The sequence below is a fragment of the Herpailurus yagouaroundi genome, unplaced genomic scaffold (genome assembly GCF_014898765.1).
Source record: "Herpailurus yagouaroundi ecotype Mexico unplaced genomic scaffold, PumYag 140, whole genome shotgun sequence".
In the NCBI taxonomy this organism is placed as follows: Eukaryota; Metazoa; Chordata; class Mammalia; order Carnivora; family Felidae; genus Herpailurus; species Herpailurus yagouaroundi.
Window position 1 is genome coordinate 11,534,469 of NW_024412395.1, and position 22,001 is coordinate 11,556,469.

General features: G+C 49.1%; 1 long non-coding RNA gene across 1 annotated transcript in view; it reads left to right on the forward strand.

The window, feature by feature from the left end:
- LOC121030447 (uncharacterized) overlaps positions 1-17,208 on the forward strand; it is a 78,840-nt gene extending 61,632 nt beyond the window's left edge. The window contains exons 3-4 of the long non-coding RNA XR_005790203.1: positions 11,254-13,421; positions 14,574-17,208. This is a non-coding gene — a long non-coding RNA (uncharacterized LOC121030447). The remainder of the gene's footprint in view (positions 1-11,253; positions 13,422-14,573) is intronic.
- Positions 17,209-22,001: the final 4,793 nt, after the last annotated feature.

Below are 22,001 nucleotides of genomic sequence, written 5' to 3' on the forward strand. Positions count from 1 at the left end.
CCACAGGTGCATCTAAAATGGCACACGTAGGGGCGCCTGGGTGGCGCAGTCGGTTAAGCGTCCGACTTCAGCCAGGTCACGATCTCACGGTCCGGGAGTTCGAGCCCCGCGTCAGGCTCTGGGCTGATGGCTCGGAGCCTGGAGCCTGTTTCCGATTCTGTGTCTCCCTCTCTCTCTGCCCCTCCCCCGTTCATGCTCTGTCTCTCTCTGTCCCCCCCCCCCAAAAATAAATAAATAAATAAACGTTGAAAAAAATAATAAAATGGCACACGTATATGTGGATGTGAGGTTTCAAAGGCCATGTGTCGCCTCCCTCTGCTTCAAGATAGTCTTCACCTACGTTGCTCAAGACAGAGGGGTCTTTTCCATTCACCTTCCCTTTTCAAGAGTGTCGACGAAGGAGAGTCCCTAACATCTGTGGGTCAGCCACTTTAACATTTAACAACACTCACGGCCAGGAAATTAATCCTGACGTTTCGCCTAAATTCTTGTTGTTGACTGTTTCCTCCATTCCTGACGCCGTGGGGAGAGGGAACACAGCTGCTCACCGGTCTTCTCCGCCCCCACCTGTTCATGGAGGAAGAACAACGCCCCGATGCCACTCTTCATCCCTTTCTTCAGGTTCCAGAGTAACAGCTCACTTGGGGGTTTTGCCTTTGTTCAGAGGACTTGTTGGCAAACGTATTCTAAATCTCTTCCATATTTCCCACATCATTCTTGAATTGTGATAGTTCAAAGCGATCCTGATTTAAGTGGCTCTGTTTTATGCCAGACCATGCGTGCTGTGTCTTTTTCTCCTCTCCAATGCAATCTTCTCCATTAAAACCAGTCACACGAAATAAGCACAGCCCTATCTAAGTGATTTGAATTATACTCTGTGGTCCACTAGGGTTCTCTGCTGTGTGTGTGTGTGTGTGTGTGTGCGTGTGTGTGCGTGCACACACTCTTAGTGTATATTCTCTACCTATTATTCCTTTCTCCTAAGTCTGGGTCATTTTTATTTTTTAAAGAATCCTGCTCACCACGTTTCCTTGTTGAATCGGATCTCAAAGACCACAGCCATGCCTTCAATATGGCCCACCGATGTGAGTTGTTACGGAGGATTGTCCTAATATTTTCTTCTTAGCTAACTTGCATGCATATATTCTTGCGGTTTCCAAATTGAAAGACAAAAATCAAAAATAATAATATTAAGCATTTGGTGTCTCCTCGGGGGTGGGGTACAGATCTAAGTTCTTGTTCTCAAAGTTAGGATTGTTTTGATAATACAAGATGTTTACACTTGATATTTTAAGAGCAGAGTTCAAGATAGGATGTGGTCAGGGTTGGACTGTGTGGTAACAATGGCAATGCTGGGCCCAGGCATGTGCTCAGCGCATTATGTAAAGCATCGGAAATGGGTCATTAATGAAAGGAAGATTCCAAGAAAGGATAGATTGGTGAGGGACAGAGAAGTCAGAACAGTGTTCTGGAAGAGGAAAGACTCGGGTTGGGCCTAGGTCTCTTTGCTCCTCACCCTTTGCCTCTTCAATACACAGTGTTTCCTGGGTTTGTGAAGGCTAACATTTTATTTTTTTATTTTATTTTATTTATTTTTTTTTTTTAATTTTTTTTTCAACGTTTATTTATTTTTGGGACAGAGAGAGTCAGAGCATGAACGGGGGAGGGGCAGAGAGAGAGGGAGACACAGAATCGGAAACAGGCTCCAGGCTCTGAGCCATCAGCCCAGAGCCCGACGCGGGGCTCGAACTCCCGGACCGCGAGATCGTGACCTGGCTGAAGTCGGACGCTTAACCGACTGCGCCACCCAGGCGCCCCAAGGCTAACATTTTAGAACATTGATGGATGTTCTTAGGCTGAGAAGTCTTGTTCATATTATAACAGTATGCTATTTAACAGATGACCCTGTCTTTAGGAGGGGCCATTAGCTCGATACATTTGGGGTTAGGAGTGGTTAAACAAGGACATGGGCCGGATTTTACAAAATGATTTGCCATCGATGAGAAGGTTTAGAGAATGTCTGTATTTTTATTGCAGGGTAGAAAACGATACTTAAAGGAATCAAATGTCAGGCCTCCAGATTCAGCCTCTGGCTCTGAGAGCAGAATTGGAGCAAATATCCTCCAGCCAACTCAGTGGGAAAATGAGGACCTGCGTTGAGCTGGCACACTGTTCCCCGACTTGGTTACCTCCTAAAAGGGAGATGTTCGCACACATTTCCCCCAGCAAGCCAGACGTGCCTTGCTAGAACGATCGCTTCCCAAGCAGTTGCTGCATTCTGGAACATCGTGGATTCAAGCCGCTTTTCTGTGCAAGGCACAGGAAGTAAGTGGAATCCTCAAAGCAGGGTGAGGGACCCCAAAGATGGAGGGATGACAATACCTCTGGTGAGTTGTGGGCCACCGGGAGACTCAAGCATGAAAATAAGTAACACGATGCTCAGTGGGCGCTGTGTTAAGATCAAGGTCCTCTACTTGATAATGTTCTCTCTATCGCATCGTCCCGGCAGAAGGCAACTTTTCTCTCCTCTGAACAATCCCTGAGCCATATGGTGACCCCTACCCGGCATCATTATTGTTACACGTTTATATGTAGTGCATGTCTGATGCCCTCTAATTGACCTCAGGGTCCTAGAGGGCAGGCCTACCTCTCTGGCCATCTTAACATTTCCCACAGTGCCGTGCACGGTGGGCACACCATACTCGTTGACAGATGAGAGAATGAATGAATGGTGTAGTGTGAGTAGGGCTATAGATGTCGGATGGGGGAAAGTTTAATTAATTATTAAATTTATCTAGCTGGTATTAATTGAGGACCTACTATATGCCAGGCACTCTCCCAAGGACTGGGGATATAACCATGAACAAGATGGACAAAAACTGCCCCCCGGGGTGTTTCTATTCACATTAAGAACATTGAATCCCACTTGAAGATATGAGCAGGTGTCGTAGCAGAGCTGGCTGTGGCCTTGGCCTTGGCCTATGGAAACAATTTGGGTGGGTGGAAAGGAGTAGGGAGCTCATTAGAGATGCAGGGCCCTAGCAAAAGCCTAAAGTAAACCACGTGTCTTTCCCATCCCAGGTAAGTGTGACATGTGGTGTCAGAGCTGACCTCACTGCAGATTCCGTTTGCTCCCCTTGAACACCCCTTGCCATAAGAAGGCATTCGCGGGGGCTGCGACACTGATTCCAAATTGAGAGAGAGGTGAAAAAAGGAAGATCACTGTATCGGGCGGGACTTCGTTTCGGTTTCTCTACACGGTGGTCAGTGGTGCTGCGAGTTGTTTTTTGCTACCTCTGGTTCGCAGGAGAAACTGCTCCCCAGAGAGGATACGTGACTTGCTCAGGGTCACACAGGAGGGTTTAAACCCCATCTATCTGACTCTCAAACTCATGCTCTTTTTTTTTTTTTTTTTTTTTTTTCCAAACTCATGCTCTTGACATTCATTCTATCAGCAAAGCCAGGGTTCCAGCAAATGAACAAGCAAGCCAACCAAAAAGCCAAGTCTTCTCTGGTGAATCTCTTTGCTCCCGCTGTCTACCTTTCAGGGATCCTCCCAACACTTCTGTTCTGGCCACACTTTGCTATAAAGCAGGATGACTCTGCCTGGGGAGAGAGTCCCTTAGTCCCTTACCTGATAATGGCTGCAGGGGAAATTAAGTGGGAGAGACAAGAAATAAGTCACCAGCCCCACAGCAAAGTCAAGGGGCAGTAGAGAAGTCCTCTTCAAGTTTCCCTAGAATGTTTGGGTGAAATCATGGGCAGCCCCATGGATCTCCTAATGGCTAAGCTTCATGGGATGCTTCTTGTTTACCCATGACCCTTGATTTGCTCTGGTTTTCTATGCACCTACTCTTTTGTAGCAGTTTTTGAACAGAAGTGACACGGCCATTTCTGTCTGACCCATCAAAACTCTCATGCTCTTTTTCTGTTCCCACGGGCTAGAATGGTGAGGCCAAGGGCAGCCTTGGAAACCCCTCGGCAAAGCTTCTGTCAACCTGGATCCCCAAACGGTTGTGTGGGGGGGAGAGCTGTCCGCCAATATGGAACCTGGCCCTGGATGGTTACTGGCCCTGGATGGTTACTTCGGTTGTGTTTGAGCCATTCTATGTCTTGGGTGTGTGGGTGACAGCTGTTCAGCCTACCCCAACCGTATTGATTTCCTGGGGCTGCCATAACAAAGTAGCACAAACTGGGTGGATTAAGACAACAGAAATTTGTTCTCTCATAGTTCTGAGGCTAGAAGATGTTGACAGAGTTGGCTCCTTGCAAGGGCTCTAGGGGAGAGTCTCTTCCATGCCTTTCTCCTGGCTTCTGGTGATGGCGGGCAATCTTCACCATTCTTTGGCTTGAAGATGCAGCATTCCAGGCTCTGTTTCCAGCTTCATGTGGTGTTCCCCTCTGTCTCGGTGCCTTCACATGGCCATCTTCCCTCTGGGTCTCCCTCCTCTTTTTATACACACGTCAGTTGTATTGCATTAAGGGCCAATCCTACTCCAGTATGATCTCACCTTAATTTAACTAATTATATCTGTAATCCTTCTATTCTCAAGTAAAGTTACATTCTGAAGCACCGGAGGTTAGGACTTCAATGTATCCATTTTGGGGATGCGGGGGGGTACAATTCAACCCACAACACCAGTTAATATAAAGAATAAAAAGGCAGAGAAACGTGCAAAATCATATCGTGACTATGGCAGATTCTTACGGCAACCACCTTTGGTTCTAGAAGCTCTCCTTCTCTTGAGGCGGACTGTCAGATGCTCCCCTCTTGTCCTTTCCTGGAAAACAGGCCCATCCTGCCTTTATTCTCCTGGATCCTGGGTCAGGCAGTTGAGCCTGAATCCATAGATAGATTTAAATGGCCTCTTTGTTGTAAACATCTTGGGTTTCAATTTTCTTATCGGCAAAATGGGAATAATGATTCATGTCCTGCTGACCTCACAGGGGTTCAAATAAGGATCAGATTGGGGCGCCTGGGTGGCGCAGTCGGTTAAGCGTCCGACTTCAGCCAGGTCACGATCTCGCGGTCCGGGAGTTCGAGCCCCGCGTCAGGCTCTGGGCTGATGGCTCAGAGCCTGGAGCCTGTTTCCGATTCTGTGTCTCCCTCTCTCTCTGCCCCTCCCCTGTTCATGCTCTGTCTCTCTCTGTCCCAAAAATAAATAAACGTTGAAAAAAAAATTAAAAAAAAAAATAAGGATCAGATTAGTACATAATAGTAACTAATGTGCATAACCTGCTTTATAGTTCAGCATGATTCCATCATTTTTGTTAAGTCTTCTTTTCTTTCTTTCTTTCTTTCTTTCTTTCTTTCTTTCTTTCTTTCTCCTTCCTTCCTTCCTTCCTTCCTTCCTTCCTTCCTTCTCTTTTTTCTTTTCTTTTCTTTTATTTTCTTTTTTTTTCTTTTCTTTGTTTCTTTCTTTCTTCTTTCTTTTTTGTTATTTGGCACTCAGGTATACAAAATTGGGTCAAGCAGTTCATGAAGCCATGCCAAACATAGTTTCTCCATGCATATTTCCTCTCATACTGTTACCTATTTCATGCACTTTATGGTTAGTTCTCGTTTTCTATCATCTATCAGTGGCCCCAGGGACTTCTGCCACTAGAGCACATTCTTTTCTTAGAATGTGACCCAACCACTTTCTGTCCCCAGTGGGATTCCCACCATTTCTCAGATGGAAGCTGGGGTCAGGAGCCCCTTCCTCTCTTCTGGGTGGGGTTCAGGGAGGGAGCCGGTAGCTCAAACCAGTTCAACACGTGGTCCAACACGACAGAAGCCTGGGTGTAGCTGTTTATTACTTTAATCCCTCCTCCATTACTCAACTACAAATAAATAAGGAAATTAGAGAGAAGGAAAAACAGGGGTAGGATTGTAAGATAAAATGAGGGGTAGGTTTGGTAGGCAGAAATACCTACCATAAATCCTGTGTCATTCTAGAGACCTTCTTGAGCTTCTGGGTAGCAAAAGCAAAAAGTAAGCAAGGCAAATGATTGATTACGAAAATGAGCAGGTCGTTCCTTAGGAGAAGCCCAACTTTCCTGGCAAGGAGACCTGAATATCTCCCGAGATCCTCAGTGAAATTCACACACTAAATGCAACAGTGCTTGTGTAGCATAACTTTCAGAATAAGAAAATTCCATTTTTACTTATTTCCTTTTAGTTCCTTGTTTTAAATGGTGTATACGATGCTCATTATTGTTATGTTACTAGGAATTTGCAAATTAAAGCAACGAGATACCACTACATGCCTATCAGAATGGCCGAAGTCTAAAACACTGACAACACTAAATGCTCATGAGGATGCAGAAGAATAGAAATTCTTCTTCGTTGTTAGTAGAAATACAACATGGTAAAGCTATTTTGGAAGACAGCGTGGCAGTTTCTTACAAGACTAAACATACATTTACCATATGAACTAGCAGTTGTGTTCTTTGGTGTTTACCCAAATGAACTGAAAACTTGCATCCACAGAAAAATGGGCACACAAATGTTTATAGTAGTTTTATTCATAATTGTCAAAATCTGGAATCAACCAAGATGTCTTTTAATGGGTGAAGAGATAAACAGACTGGTACATCCAGACAATGGAATACTATTCAGTAATAAAAAGAAATGAGCTTGGGGCACCCAGGGGCTTACTCGGTGAAGCGTCTGACTCTTGGTTTCAGCTCAGGTCATGATCTCACAACTCGTGAGTTTGAGCCCTGCATCAGGTTCTGTGCTGATGGCACAGAGTCTGCTTGGGATTCTCTGTCTCTCTCTCTCTCTGCCCCTCCCCGCCCTCTCTCTAAATTAAATAAACAGTAAAAAAAAAAAAATGAGCTTTCAAGCCACAAAAGGACATGGAGGGAGGAACTTTATTTTTTTTATTTTCATTTATTTTTTAGTTTTTGGACAGGGAGGCACTTTAAGTGAATACTGCTAAGTGAAAAAAGCCAATCTGAAAAGGCTACATCCTGTGTGAGTCTCACTATATAACATTCTGGAAAAGGCCAAACTACGGAGATGGTAAAAGATCAGTGGTTGTCAGGGGCTCGGCGGCGGAGAGGTGGGAGAGGGATAACGAGATAGACCACAGGGGGTTTTGAGGACAGTGAAGTTATTTTTCTGGATGAAAAATAATGGTGGATGCATGTCAATATACCTTTGTCAAAACCCACAGAATGTGTAACACAAGGAGTGAATCCTGATGTGAACCATAGAGCTTAGTGAAGAATAATGCTTAGAAGATGTTAAAAATAAGGGGTATTGGGGTTTGGGCAAGGGTATATGGGAACTCCTATTTTTTACTCAAATAGTTTCTGTAAATCTTAAAACTTCTCAATAAGAGGACCATTGTGTGAAAAAAAGTGAGGTACCTGTATAGGTGCTCCTGGAACCTGCCAGACACTAGGGGACGGACCCAGACCCCCCAGGCAGTGCCCAAGTCTTCCCTTTCTTGCACCCTTCACAGAGAGCCTGCAGCCTTCCAGAAAAGCCTTCCTGACTTACCCAGCAAAGGAGTCAGATTCCTTGAGGTGGGCAAGCCTGGGGGTGAGGGGACTGGCACATTAAAGGGTGGGGTCCCCTTAACCCCCTTCTCAGCACCACACATGGGTTTACTCTCGGGTGGGTCCATTTAACAGCTTCTCCTCTGGAGCATAGTCATTGTCAAGTCAACATGTTACCTAAAATGTGTTGAAAAGGCAAACCTCTTCTTGCGTTGTCCAGGTGTCTACTATGACTTCCATTCTGTAGATCAGTAAACTGAGGCTCAGAGACCAAGTCCCACAGCACTAGAGGCAGAGGGAGGATTGAGTCCAGGGCTAAGAATGGGCCCTCTTCATCACACCGTCTGCTGGGCTGGGTGGAGAGGACTCGAGCCCTCCCTCTGGCTCCAGCCTCCTCACCCCTCCCCGTCGCACCCCCCTCCTTCTCCCCTTCCCTGCGCCCCTCCTCCCTGCGCGCACACCCCGCCCTCTGGCCCTGGAAGCCCCGCCCCATGGTCGGCTCCACCTTCCCCTGGCCCCGCCCCTGGCCTATATCTGCGCTCTGGACTTTCCCACCCTCCTGTGCAAAGTGTTTGGGAGGTAGGAGTTCTCATTTACATTGACCAGAAAATGAGGGGAAAAAAAATTCGTCTTAGATGTCTATTAAAAAAAATAAATAAGAAGAAGATCCAGAGACTTGTCCTGAAAAGTGTACACACAACAGCAGATGTTGTTTAACAGGCTTGTAGGACATTCCCCAAAAGTTATAAACATATCTTTCAGTGGTTACTTAAGATAAACAGATACAAGTCACATATTTTTTGGTACAAGAGACAGCTTGCTGTTTGGAAGCCAAATAAAGATTCCTGAATGTGAGATGCACCTGAAAAAGATTAGGAGATTGTATCAAGGACACGAAACTGGGGCCAGATTTAACATGATTTTTCTTGGAGTTGTATGTCTCAGCAAAAAAAAAAAAAAAGGAAAACAAAAAAATCCGGCTCCACCTTCTTGCAGGAGACTTACGGCTGATGGCGGCTTGGGGGACCTTTCTCTCCAGCTCTGCCCTGTTTCCCTTCCCTGGCTGGAGGCTACAGCCACCGGGACAGTCTGCATGGGTCACTTCACCTCACAGCTTCTCTCGGCGACGTTTGCCCCAGCACCTCCTGTGCTCTGGGTGCTGACCAGGTGCCAGGCACAGGTTGGAAATGGACAGCACAGTCCGATGAGGGATGCAGATGTATAAACAGATACTTGAATCCGATGCGACCGTTTATGGAAGCGTCCTGTGATGCTTAATCGTACGAGCTCAGGGAGCCAGACTCCCTGGGTTCATATCCCGGTTCCGACGCTTCCTTGCTCTATATCCTGGGGCAACTTAATTTACCTCTCTGTGCTTCAGTTTTATCATCCACACAACGGAGGTGTGAATAGTACCTGCCTGTGTCAGTGCTTTCTTTGTAAAAAATTGCCCAAAACTTAGTGGCTTAAAATAAACGTTCCAAATGTCACCGTTTCTGTCGGTCAGGGTTATGAGCATGGCTGTTGGGTGCCTGGGAATCTGGATGTCTCATAAGAATGTGATCAAGGGGCAGGCTGGGCGGCGGTCTTCTCGGGGCTCCACTGGGGGGAAGAGTCTGCTTCCAGACTCACTCACGAGGCTGCTGGTGACCTCAGATCCTTGCTGGCTGTTGGCTGGGGACATCAGGTTCTTGCCACATGGGCCTATAGGGGTTACTCACAACCTACCACTTGCTCCTCCCAGAGCAAGGGAAGGAGAGACTGAGAGAGAATCTTTTTCTTCCCTCGTGTCTGATGTGACACCCCATCCCTTTTGCCATATTCTGTTTCTTAGAAGCCAGTCGCCAGGTGCAGCCCCACCGAAGGGGAGGACGTTGCCCAGGGGCATGGACAGCAGCAGGCGGGGGTCATGGGGGCCACGCTCGAGGCCATCGTGTGGTCTCACTCTACCTCACAGGATTATTGCGAGGATTGGATGAGTTGATATGTACAAAATGCTTAGCACAGAACTGAGTTCTCCTCCCTCCCCTTAAAAAAATAAAAAATTAATGTTTATTTAGTTTTGAGAGAGAGAAAGAGAGAGACAGAGACAGAGCGCAAGCAGGGGAGGGGCAGAGAGAGAGGGAGACACAGAATCCGAAGCAGGCTCCAGGTTCTGAGGTGTCAGCACAGAGTCTGATGCGGGGCTCGAACTCATGAGCGGGGAGATTATGATCTGAGCCGAAGTCAGACGCTTACCCGACTCAGCCACCCAGGCGCCCCTAAAACAATTTTTTTTTTAAGTTTATTTATTCTGAGAGAGCAAGCTGGGAGGGACAGAGAGGTAGAGGGAGAGAGAGAATATACTGACAGCGTGTAGCCTGATGGGCTTGAACGTGGGAACCTGTGAGATCATGACCTGAGCTGAGATCAAGAGTCGGACACTTAACCCACTGAGCTAGGGACTGGGGATGTACGATTATCCCTCCTTCAAAGAACTTAGAGTCTGGAAGGGAAACCCCACACAATCGAGCGATCTCACAAGTGAGGCCATGCTTTCAAAGGCACCATAGGTGCTGCTGTAGGGATGTAGGTGTGTGTGTGTAAGTGAGGGTTTCAATATAACCTGGTTGGAGGCTGTCAGGAAGGGTTTCCATGAGGACACAGCATTGGAACTGGGAGCCAAAGGGCTAGCAGGAGCTCACGGGGTGAAGGCAGGGGTTGGGGGTGCATGCCCTAAGAAGAGGGAACAGGCTATGCAAAGGCCCTGCGCACATGTAGGAAAGCCAGTACGGGGAGGGGGGTGGCCCAGAGCAGGTGGCTCAGACGAGACAAGGGCTTCGTCATGTCGTGCCTGGAAGGTTCCTATAGGTTTTTGACCTTGATCCTTAATGTGGGAGGAAGCCACTGCAGGTTTTTAAACTGATCCACATTGTGAAGAGATGGTTCTAGCTGCTCTTGGAGAAGAGGGCCCTCCTTAGAACCAGCCGGGGGTTAGAGATGTCGGGGGCCTGGAGGCTGGGAGGCATGTATCAAGAGAAATCTGGGAGGTAAAACCGTCAGGATATAGGCGGTTGTTGGATGGTTGTAAATACTTAACGGGATTTTCGTCACCGAGAAATCCCCAGGCTCAGCCCCCACCGAATAGGACACGTCAAACCCCAGGCACGGCCCCCGGGAATCACCATCCACGTGCAAACACGGGTTTTCCCCAAACACGGCCTCACTGAGGACTTCCTGGGTGCCCGCTTTGAGCCAGTGCTGGGCTAGGTGCATGGGCTGTCTGCTCCCTTGAGCGGACAGGGGTGGGGTGCGGGGGCACAGCAGAGCAGACCGTGTCATTCCCGATGCATCCAAGGTGCTCGGCTGCTGTGGCCATAGAGATATTTGGGTTTCCTGTGCGTGAAGGAGGGGTCTTTGTCCTTCCCAAGTTTGTTTGTAACGTGGCCCATCGGTACCAATGGGCCATAAAACGGGGCTTTCATCCGAATGACATGAGACGTCTCTCCACAAGCGGCGAGCGAGTCAGGTAAACAGAACGAAACAGAAACAGAAAAAAAGCGAAACAGAAAAAAAGAAACTTGGAAGTGTTGGAAAGTCATGTCGCTTGCAGACTGAATTTTTTAGGTTTTAGCCAGATGGCAGGGTTTGGAGGCCTCTGATTTAGCCCTGTCTGCACAGCTATTCTGGAAATCTGCAGAGACAGCTTCTCTTTAAGCAGCCAACTGAGATTGCTGAAATGATAAAAAAAATACCTTTTTTTCCCCCTTTGCTTAACTGCAGGTGTCTTGGCCTTCATTAGCTGCATCAAGTGTCTGTCCTCCCCATGGCCTGGGAGCCCAGCTCTCTGGAGGGCGAGGGGACTGACGGCTTCCTCCCGTCCTGGGCTGAGCCCCCGCCCTGCCTATCCCGCACCGTGCTGCCGACCCACTCACTGGCCAGACGGAAGGCTCTGACGAGGGAAAAAAAGACAACTTCTCAAAGTGCGTCAGGTACGAGTCCCAGACCCCGCGTGGTCTTTTCTGACAAAGGCTGGCAGATAAGAAATAAAGCTGCCGGTGATTTGTTGGTCTGACTTTACCTAGCTGAAAAAGGCATTCCACGCTTTGAATGACACTCTCGAGCATTTCCGATCCTGTCTACGGATCCCAGAAAATTCACAAGGCTGCGAACATTATTGCCTGCGGTACCTGGGGACGTGGTGTATTGGTGGCGGGACAAACAGAGAAAGAAAATGAATGGTTTGCATGGACACATATGAAGATATTGATGCCCAGATTGGTAAATTCTTACAAATGCCACTGCTAGAATATTCGCCTTAATCCAGAGCGATTTCTTTGTATGAAAAGTAATTCCTAACAGAGATTCCATCACCCTCAGGAAATTTTCCATTTAAGTATGTCTTCCGTACCTTAGACGGGAGGACGTTTCTTTGTCAGTTAGGACTGCTGGTGTATGGGTTCCCCTGTTAGGTAAAACTTCCGCTTACTCCTTTTGTATGAGGGGAAAACAAAAGAGGGATTCTCTTTCCGCCGGTTTGTTTTCTTGAGCTTGTAATTTTAAAACATCTTCTTTCAGGCTCCCTTACATATTGACTACCACAGCACAGAAGTCAGGCAAACGGGACTTTGTCACCTGACAAGTCTGCCTCCTGCTGAGAAATCAGGCAGGGATGGCTGGGTAAAAGTCCCGGGCTCGAACGCAGTTGCGTGATTTCTTATGATGAATAGCTTGGACGGATGCTAATCAAAATTACTTTCTGGTTCTACCTGATTCAGCAAGACTAATGCATGACATGGCCCCAGAGGCTGCAGTTTGTTAATTTGCAGATGTCTTTGCTCACGTCTGTCTGACCATGCTGGCGGTCCCCCTCCTCTCTGTGCCCTCAAGGTGGAGCGTGGGCCCCCTGTCATGGTTTCCCCCGTCTTCTCACCCGCCCACTGGGTTCTGAGACCTGGGCACCCTCCACCGGGTCCACTCAGGGAAGCAAGTCTGGATCTTTCACATGCTGAGGATGTACATTGCAGAAAGCAAAAGGGATCCCGGTGATTCGAAGACGGAGACACAGACGCTGTGCCTTAATACCATTCTTACCTCTAGGACACACGCCTTCCAGGAGGCTGGTGGACGTATGTAATCAAATGGGCGGGAAGAAATGAAAACTTGTTTGTTTTTTTTGCACTTGGATATTTGGATCACAAGACCGTCTCTCAAGAGATTACAGCTGGAGAAACCACTATGCACGTGGATCGAAGGGTTTCAGGGAGAGTCCCCCGTAGGGCAACCAGATCAGCTGACGTGACGTCACTGTAGCTTCAAGGCTCACTTAATGTCATCAGGGAAGAGTAAAGGCTAATTTCAACTGTGTGAAATGCTGAATATGTGAACAGAGATTCACAAACCCGGAACACCACAGGCTGGCTTCTGGGCTGGCTGCCTTCGATGTTTGTAGCTTTGAGGGAGCAACCTCTTAAAACCACCCCAAGGCCAAGTTCTTGCACATCTATTTGAAGGGACCGAGTTCCCTTGGTGTGAGTCACCACGCAGGGACCCCTTCTGGGAAGGACGTGTTGCCCTGGTGTGGGAATGATTCCACAGTACGGATGCCATTTCCCTCCTAGGTCTTAACCTTTCGTAGCGAGACAGACAACCAGGAGAGTAGGAAATCGAAACAAGCTATGTTTAGCCGAATTTTACATACCATAATCTCTTTACCATGGTCAAGCAAGGCAGGAATGCTCAAGCCGATCAGTTCTGGCACAAATCCATTCCAGAGGGGAGTGATTTACTACTCAGCTCCGCTCTTGACTCTTCCCTGAGAGTGAAGTTAAATGACCCAAGAATAACATGACTCTGCACCAGCACTGGCGAGAATGGTTTTCTAAAGGGTGGTCTCGGGAGTAGCTTTTCACCTGCAGAAACTCAAGCGCAGACACAGCTCCAAAGTCCTGGTAAGGGTCAAGTCTCAGTCCTATTTTAAGAGGTTGGCGGTGGGGTAAGTTATGAGGTCCGAGGGAGAAGTGGGCCTGGCCCCGGGGCCTTTTGCTGCCTTCTTGCCAATGAACCTGGGGTCAGTTCAGGCCAGCGAGACACGGCTCTTTCCACCCTCCTCCTGACGCCAAGGCTGGTTGCCGGTGACGTGCCCCATAGAAAGACGGAGAGGCCTCCTGCCTCAAGCTTGATGCAAAAAGACGCTTGGTGTTGGCAGGCGGGCCGAATGGGTGGGCCCAGGCAGAGAGAGGAACAGGGCAAAGGTTTGAAACTCCATTGGGTAAAATCTCTCGATGTAAGAACAAGCCTTTTGAACTAGTCGGAGAGGGTCCGAAGACCCGACGGACAGGGCTTACAAATAGGCGAGTGAGATGTTGAAGTTCTTTTTAAGACGGATGCCTTTTTAAACTGTATTCGGAGCACCTTTTGGGGCTCCTCGTCCTGCCGCGGCTCGAGCAGGAGGTATTTTATCTTTAGAACATCTGGAACTGTCAAGGAGGTAACACTGCAGACCCCAAGAGATGCAGTCACTTCTACATAAAAGTGCAGCCACAAATCACGGCCGACACAAGTGGTCCACAGGCAGCGGCGGAGGGGGCCGGGCTGTGGCGGGGAGCTTCCTGGAGCCCCCTGCCCATCTCCATTTTACCCCTGAAACCAACTCTTCTGGAAACACAGCCCCTCGGCCGTTCTTTACCAGGCGGCTCACCAGCCTCCAGCAAGTTTGTTTACTCGGCTTCTAGGAATCGATGGACAAGAAAGTTTTTTGGTGGTTGTTGTTGTTTTTTTCCTTCGGGATAAAGTTTTCTCCATAAATCCATAGGCTTGACAGACTAGGATAAATTTGTGCCAGTACTCAAAAGAAACCCCACGCTTACTTGTTTCCGGTTTTCCACTGGCCTTGTTGCAGGATGGAGGGGTGGGCCCGCAGGGAGGGGGGACCGTCACGGCCACTTGCACGTGAAGGGGGCCAGGGTGGCCCCACACTGCCTTCTTACGGTGGGCAAAGCCACGTGGCAAAGTGAGACCTGGCCGGACACTGAGCACTTGGCCCAAGAAGGGCCTTCTTCCGGTAAAACCCCAAACGGTAAACGGATACTTTACTTTTTCAGGGGCAAAGCCTCAGGTGTGCCTTAAAAGCCTGTGTCCCGATGCATCGCTTGAAATGCCTTTGTGGCTGCGTGCCAGAGTGCTTCAGGAGAAATAAAAGAGAACCCCACACGGGACTGAGCTGGAACTTTATACAACTTTTCTATAAATTACAGCAACAAAACGAATACTGCTGATAATAGTGATGATGATGATAATGATCATAATAATAACAAATGCCTTCGTCAGTTTTACTAAAAGCATTTTGGACCTTGCAGAGGAGAAAATGAGACTGGATGTTGGAAGCTTTGGGATTTATAAGAACCTTCCAGCACGAAGGGAACACCGGTCTTAGAATGAAATCTCCGCCACGACCACTGTTTTCGCTCTGCTGGCAAACCAGCCCCCACGCTGGTCATCAAATACATCCTTTAAGTGAATTTTCTGGCAAATGAAGCGTTGCTCCCCAGAACTTAGCGATGCGGGCTGCCCGGCCCGTATTAAACGGAGCCAGGCCCGGTTAGGGGTGGCAGTGATTTCGGGGTCAAGTGTTTGAACATCTAGCACCTCCTCAGAGCCGGCATCAGCTCAGACACCTCTGTTTGGGCAGAAGCGGGAGGAAGCCCCCGGCTGCCATTCTTTGCATTGGTTTCCCGTCGCCTCTGCTTGTCAGGGAAGAATGCCCGAGTGAGGGCACACAGCTGCACAACTCCTACCACCCTGTGGTAACTTCCTGCCATGACATACACTCCCCAGATGGGCCTCCAGTGTCATTCCTGTGAGAAACGTCCCCTTGGGCGCCTGGGTGCCCCATTTCACCCTGCAGCCCACGGGGCATCATTAGCAGACCTCCGGAGGTCAACCGTAGCACGTATTTGCACATTTTGAAAGATCTCAGACTCACCAACGCTGGCTCCGAGGGGTGGAGTCACGGCCACGAGACAGAACCAGAACGCGTTTCAGGAAGAGCCAACAGGGACGTCCCAAGTCCAAAGCTCTCTCAGGGGCTGGGGGTCCGGAAAGGAAAGTGGTGCCCACCGAAGCTGCCAGAAGCCTGCGCCGCGTTTGCGTTTTCTCCCAGCATGTACATCTCACAAATGTTCCTTTTCCACAGCATGCCCCCACCCCCAATTTTATATGTAGCAGATGGCCTTCAAACAAATCAAGGACAGAAGCTGCAAACGCCTTAAAGAAAAAAAAAAAAAGACAGTGAAACTCATATATTTCTTCAAACGATAAGATGAACTACAGATGTTTGCTGAAGGCTGATGGTACTGCCTATAACTTAAGACGCAACTTAAAAGAAGATTCCACTTGTGTTTAGCGTTGGACAAGCCCGGTAGCTGTCAGGGTGTGATTTATGGAGGTTGTTTGTGAGATTTGATGTCACTGGGGACATGGCAATTAAAATGCTCTGCCATTGGGCCCCGCAAAGCATCTTCCTGTGTGGACCCAGGCACGGAGCCCAGGATGGAAATGTGGTGTCGCCCTGCAGATAGGGGTGGGGGGGTGGGGGGGTGGGAGGGAGGGTGGATGTAGGTATCCCCCACGGACCCTCTCACTCCTGAGCCCCCTCCCTCCCCTTCCACCGGGTTCTTGGTCTTTTCGGACAAAGTCCCGTTCTTACCTGACACCTGCAGCCAGATTCGTCTCAAAATAAGCTTCACAAAGGTGCTAAAAGAGAGGCAGTCATCTGTGGCGGGACCCAGCTGCATATAGGAAACAGCTGCCTGCTGGGCTCGGTGTGTAAGAAAGGAAGAGAAGAATCACGACGGAGTGTTTAAAAATGAACATAAAGCGTATACTGGAGAGGGCAACAGAGGCCTGTAATTAATCCAGTGCTAAGCGTCTGTGTTTCTGTGAACAGCTTCTTTTCCAGGACTTGTTGTAACTTGGGTATAAATATTTGTTACAGACTGAACCCGAAGGCGCGAGGCCGTAGCTGGATGCTGTCTCCCCTCGTGTCTCTCTGCTTTCTAAGCAGGGATTCTTAATAATGCAGAGAGAGCGAGGTATTTTGGACGCCCACGCCCACTCCCAAACGCAAGCCGCCGGGAGCATCTGCACGAACGCAGACACCTACGCGCATCACACATGTGCCCGGGGCCCTTCCGCAGCTGCTCGGCGCTGGGTTCGGGGCAGAGGCCCGCGGAGTCCTGGGCAGAAGCAGCGGGAGGAGGCCCCGAGCCCGCCTGGAGCCTCTGGAACAGAAATGTGGGGAGCCTTTGAAGTTACCACCGCTCAGGTGGACGCCCCCCAGAGCAGGCCTCAGAGGAAGACATTCATTTTCACACAAAGGGGAAAATTCCTCGGGACCCTGGTGTTTCCACTAAAACAAACCTCTGAAAAGTTGTTCTCTGGAGGATCAAGGACCAGCTGTTCTCCATCTCCATGAGGCTGTGAAGAGAGGAGGTGCAGCAGGAGAGATGCGAGCTAGACAGAGGGGACGGGCGGCGAGGCGGCGAACAGCCCGTGGCCCGGGGACCAGGAAGACAGCACGTGGTTTTCCAAACCGGTGTGGCTGCGTTCAGAGGAAGCAGGGTGCAGAGCACAGCATTTCAAGATCGGTGCTGGGTTCACGGAGGAAACAGCGACCCATGGGGCGCCTGGGTGGCTCAGTGGGTTGGGCGTCCGACTCCAGCTCAGGTCGTGATCTCACGGTCCGTGGGTGCGAGCCCCGCGTCGTGCTCTGGGCTGACAGCTCGGAGCCTGGAGCCTGCTTCCAATTCTGTGTCTCCCTCTCTCTCTGCCCCTCCCCCGTTCATGCTCTGTCTCTCTCTGTCCCAAAAATAAACAAATGTTGAAAAAAAAAATTTAAAAATACTTTAAATGACTGGGACTTTTTTTTTTTTTGATCACCTTACCTCTTAATCTTTTTTCTTTTTTCTTTTTTAAATGTTTTATTTATTTTTGAGAGAGAGAGAGAGCGAGCACATAAGTGGGGAGGGGCAGAGAGAGAGGGAGGCTCAGAATCCAAAGCAGGCTCCAGGCTCTGAGCTGTCAGCACCGAGCCCGACGCGGGGCTCGACGTCCCAGACGGCGAGATCATGACCTGAGCCAAAGTCGGACGCTTAACCGACTGAGCCGCCCAGGCGCCCCTCTTTTCTTTTTTTTTTGTTAAAGCTTATTTATTTTGAGAGAGAGAGAGAGAGAGCAAGTGGGGGAGGGATAGAGAGAGTGGGGGACAGAGGATCCACAGCGGGCTCTGTGCTGAGAGCAGACAGCCTGATGTGGGGCTCAAACTCACAAACGGTAAGATCATGACCTGAGCCAAAGTCAGATGCTTAACCAACTCAGCCGCCCAGGCACCCCTCCTTTCTTGTGTAGGAGTTTCTCATCCTGTGAAATCACAGTCAGAGGCAGAAACTTCCTCATTTCCGAGGCTGTAATGTCAAAGCCTTGCCTCCTCTCCTCTCCTTGCAGGCTGGACGATCGAGTGTCCTGCTGTAGATGAAGCTTGTCTTGCCTTTATGCTGGTTCACCCCACCAAGGATAAGTTGCAGGGGAAGCGTGGGCCTGGGGCAGTGTGGCCCATCTGACACGGTTTCAGGAGGTGATAGTAGGACAAATCACCGTACAGAATGTCTATCTGCTTGGGTGCATCTAATACTGGGCTCAGGTCTGAGGGCTGAGCAGATCCCAGCGCTGTGCGGACAGACCAGATAATAAAGGCCTGAACAAAGCCCGCAAGGCAGCCGGCCATGGCGGAGGGAGGCAGGCCTGGCATGCTTTCACAAAGCCGTGGAGTCTTGTGGTGCGGAGCTGGATTCAGATCCCGACTGAGGGATCGTGGGCAAGACTCTTATCTTTCCTGAGCCTCGGTTTCCTCATTTTCAAAGCATGGACCCTTGCGGGGTCCTTGTGAGGATCAGGTGAGGCTCAGTGCTGGGCACGTAGTAGGTGCTCAAAAACGGTAAGGTTTCTGCCACGGGGGGGGAAATCCAGAGGAAGGAGAAGATGTGGGTCAAGGCTTGTGGGGGAACATGTAGCTATATTGGGCTGTTGCCGCATGAGCACTACAAAAGATCCTCAAATGGAAAATGTAAGCGTCTCAGATAGCGGATTCCTCCCTAGTTATCTGTTTGCCCAACTGAATGGAGAAGCTGGAATAACAGGAATGTGCTTCATTGTCCATTCATGCCCTACCGAGATCATTCCCTTCCCTTCCCTGGCCTGTGCTCTGGGGCCACAGAGGCTGGCCTGCGTATGCTGCGTCTCTCGGGCTTCCAGACCGCCTCCAGCTCTCCCCAGGCTCCAGGAACACCATTCCCTTGAGGCCAAGGGACGGATATAGCTTTCCGCCATTGCTACTCTCTGGGGCTTTGATTTCCCGTGGTGCCTCTGTAAGCCCTACCCACGTCTCTGCAAATGGTCCCTTTATTCAATTCTCTTTGCAATTGCTTCTGAATGTGCTTTCTCTTTCCTGCTAGGAGGCTGAAAAAGAGTGTGACTGGACACAGATAGAGTCAATCTAGGAAGACTTCCTGAAGGAGGCTGTCTCTTCCCCAGATTTTTGGAGGAGAACAGTAACTTGATAAGGACATAGAATAGGAGGCTGATGTTCTGGTAAGGCACACTGGAGTCAACGGAGACTTAGGGGTTAGAATCTGCATGGACTCTTCATGGATGATGGTGAAGGTCCTTATCAACAGGACATCCCGGCAGACTCAGAAAGGGAGAGAATGATGATGGTGAAAATACAAAGCAGTGTCATTTATTTATTGTCTACTGTGACAGGCGCTCACAACTGTGCAACAGGTATTATTATCAGTATTTTATAGATGAGAAATGGGGACTCAGAGAAGGTAAGCAACTTGTCCAAGGTCACATTACATGGTGGTGTTGGGATTCATAAAACAAGGCTGCCCAGTGGTCCCACTCTGCCCGGGATTAAGGGGTTTGGGGGATGTGGGACGCTGGGGGCTGATTTTCTGTTAATGGCAAGATCTGTTGGGTGGCTGTGGAATTAGTGAAAGTGGCTATTAACAGTCATGCCTATAATAAATAAAGTTAGTTTTTTGTCTCAAAGGACTCCCAACAGTTGATCGGCAAGAGTGGAAGCACAAAAAGAGAAAGAAAGAAAGAAAGAAAGAAAGAAAGAAAGAAAGAAAGAAAGAAAGGAGGAAGGGAGGAAAGGAGGAGGGAGAGAGGAAGGGAGGGAAGAATTACCAGCTCAGATCATTCCATACAGCAGCAGAGAGGGCGTGCAGTCAGTCCAAACAGCAAACAACCTTTCTTTTCATCTCAGGATCAGGACTGAGATAGAATTTTCCCTCTGACAGACTTTCCTTTGCAATTCTTTTTTGGCTCCAATTAATAATAAATGGAGGGTGCATTCTTTTTTAAAAAAATTTTAATGTTTACTTATTTTGAGAGAGAGAGAGAGAGAGAGCAAGGGAGGGGCAGCTCCAGGCTCTGAGCTGTCAGCATGGAGCCTGACGCAGGGCTCGAACTCGCAAACCATGAGATCATGACTTGAGCCAAAGTCAGACGCTTAACCGACTGAGCCACCCAGGTGCCCCGGAGGGTGCATTCTTTACGCACAGAGAACCAGAGGAGAGAAAAGGTGGTGTTCAGGTTCTGGGAATATCAAGAGGTAAGCTTCATGATGGGGCAGAGCACCGCCTCCAAGAGTCTTTGGAGGTACAAACACTGCCACCCAATCAACCCACCGTTAACTCAAATCAGTGGGTGAGCGTGTGACTCATGGCGTGTTTGTGCAGCTTCAGGATCATACCAGGTCCAGCCAGGATCCCCAGAAATAACGCCAGCAGCAAAGTTACCATTTGTGGAGTTCCTGCTTCCTTTGTTCCAAGTGTTTCATAGACATTATTTTAAATGCTTAGAGCAAGCCTTCAGAACAGGTGTTATTAGTCCCATTTTCAAGATGAGGAAAACTGAGGAAGAGAGAAGTCTCTAGGGACCTCGTGTGTGAAATTGGCAAGCCTGGGCTCCACAGTGACATTTCTTTGGTGTCAAGTCCTGAACCAGGCCACAGCTGCATGGTGCCTGAGTGCCCAGGGCTCTAGTGATGGCTGGTCACGTCAGTAAACATTCATGGGGTCCTGGCGTAGTCCACCCCAGGGGGGATGGGTTCATGGGCTTGTCATTGAAGCACTCGGATGGAATTTTTACGTTCCTCACCACTGTCGTGATAGCTACTTATGTTCCTCCAGCTTCCATGATTTGTACATGCTGTGTCCCCTGCTGGAATGGTCTTCTCCTGTTTGACCAGCTGGAGAGCCCCTACCCATCATTCAAGAGTCAGTTCAAGCACTATCTCCGTGGATAAGGTTTTCCCACCCCCAGCCCTAATTTGGGTGAGGTCCTGTCTTCTGGGGTCTCCTCCCATCCCATATGGACTGCGACCTCAAACTGATTATTCTGACTTGTCTTCTACTCTCTTCTCACCATCAACCCCAGACTGTGAGCTCCTTCAGGGGAGTGAAAGTGGTTTCTTTGATTGGTACAAAGCAGATACTCAACACTGTTGAATGAGTCGGTGACCGAGGCCAGGATGTCCCAGGGCATACTGATCTCCATTGCTCCTGGTAATAGCCAGTGAGCCCTCCTTGACATCTTAAGGTTTCTTTGTGCTAGATTTTCTCACGCATGCTTCTGGGGGTCATGGGGACCCTCAGTGAGATGCTTTCTCTACTTGGGTGTGGTTTTTCGCCAGTCAGTGCCAAGACTAGGTACCACCCACAGTATGCTCCTAATTAATGGCCGTGATTTTGGAAGGGAGAAACAGAGGAGCCACCGCAATTCATACTGCATGGTTGCCATCTAATGGGATGGTTTCATCAAAGAGACCTCTAAGGGCAAGGACAGATTAGAAGCAAGCTTAGCCTGAGAAAGCTGAAGGAAGGATCCAAGCTCTATAAATATGCAGCATGCCAAATCTGAAGGCGAGCGTCGATTCACAGATTTCCGCTCAGCCCAAAGTGGGTCATTCGCTTGTTTAGACAGGACTTTCTGCCTGGGTCCCTCCAAGCAGTTGGCAGGGAAGGTGCAGGGAAGGAGGGGTTGGAAGGCCGGGCTCCTGGCATTCTCTAACCCCTTACCAGCTGGGTGGCTCAGTGAGAGCATGAGCCTTCTGGCGTTGGCATCTCTAAGATGGCGGTGATGATGATGAAGACGATGACGTTGATGATGATGGTGATGATGGTAACAAGCCCTCTCCAGCCTTCCTTATAGAACTTCCTGTTGCAGAAGAACCAACTTGGACAGACGATTCTACGTCGGAAGCTTCTGTTCTGCAACCTGAGTAAGGCCCGGTGAAACACCATTCACAAAGCTTCTCATGGTCCTCTCTGGATCACAGACATCCCCCTGGTGCTGAGTCCATACCTTTGGGGTATGGTGCGGAGAAGGGCCAAGCTCCAGCCAGGGCCGATGTGAACCACCGAACCCCGGGCAGGCTGCAGTTTCTACTCCAATTACACAGGTGA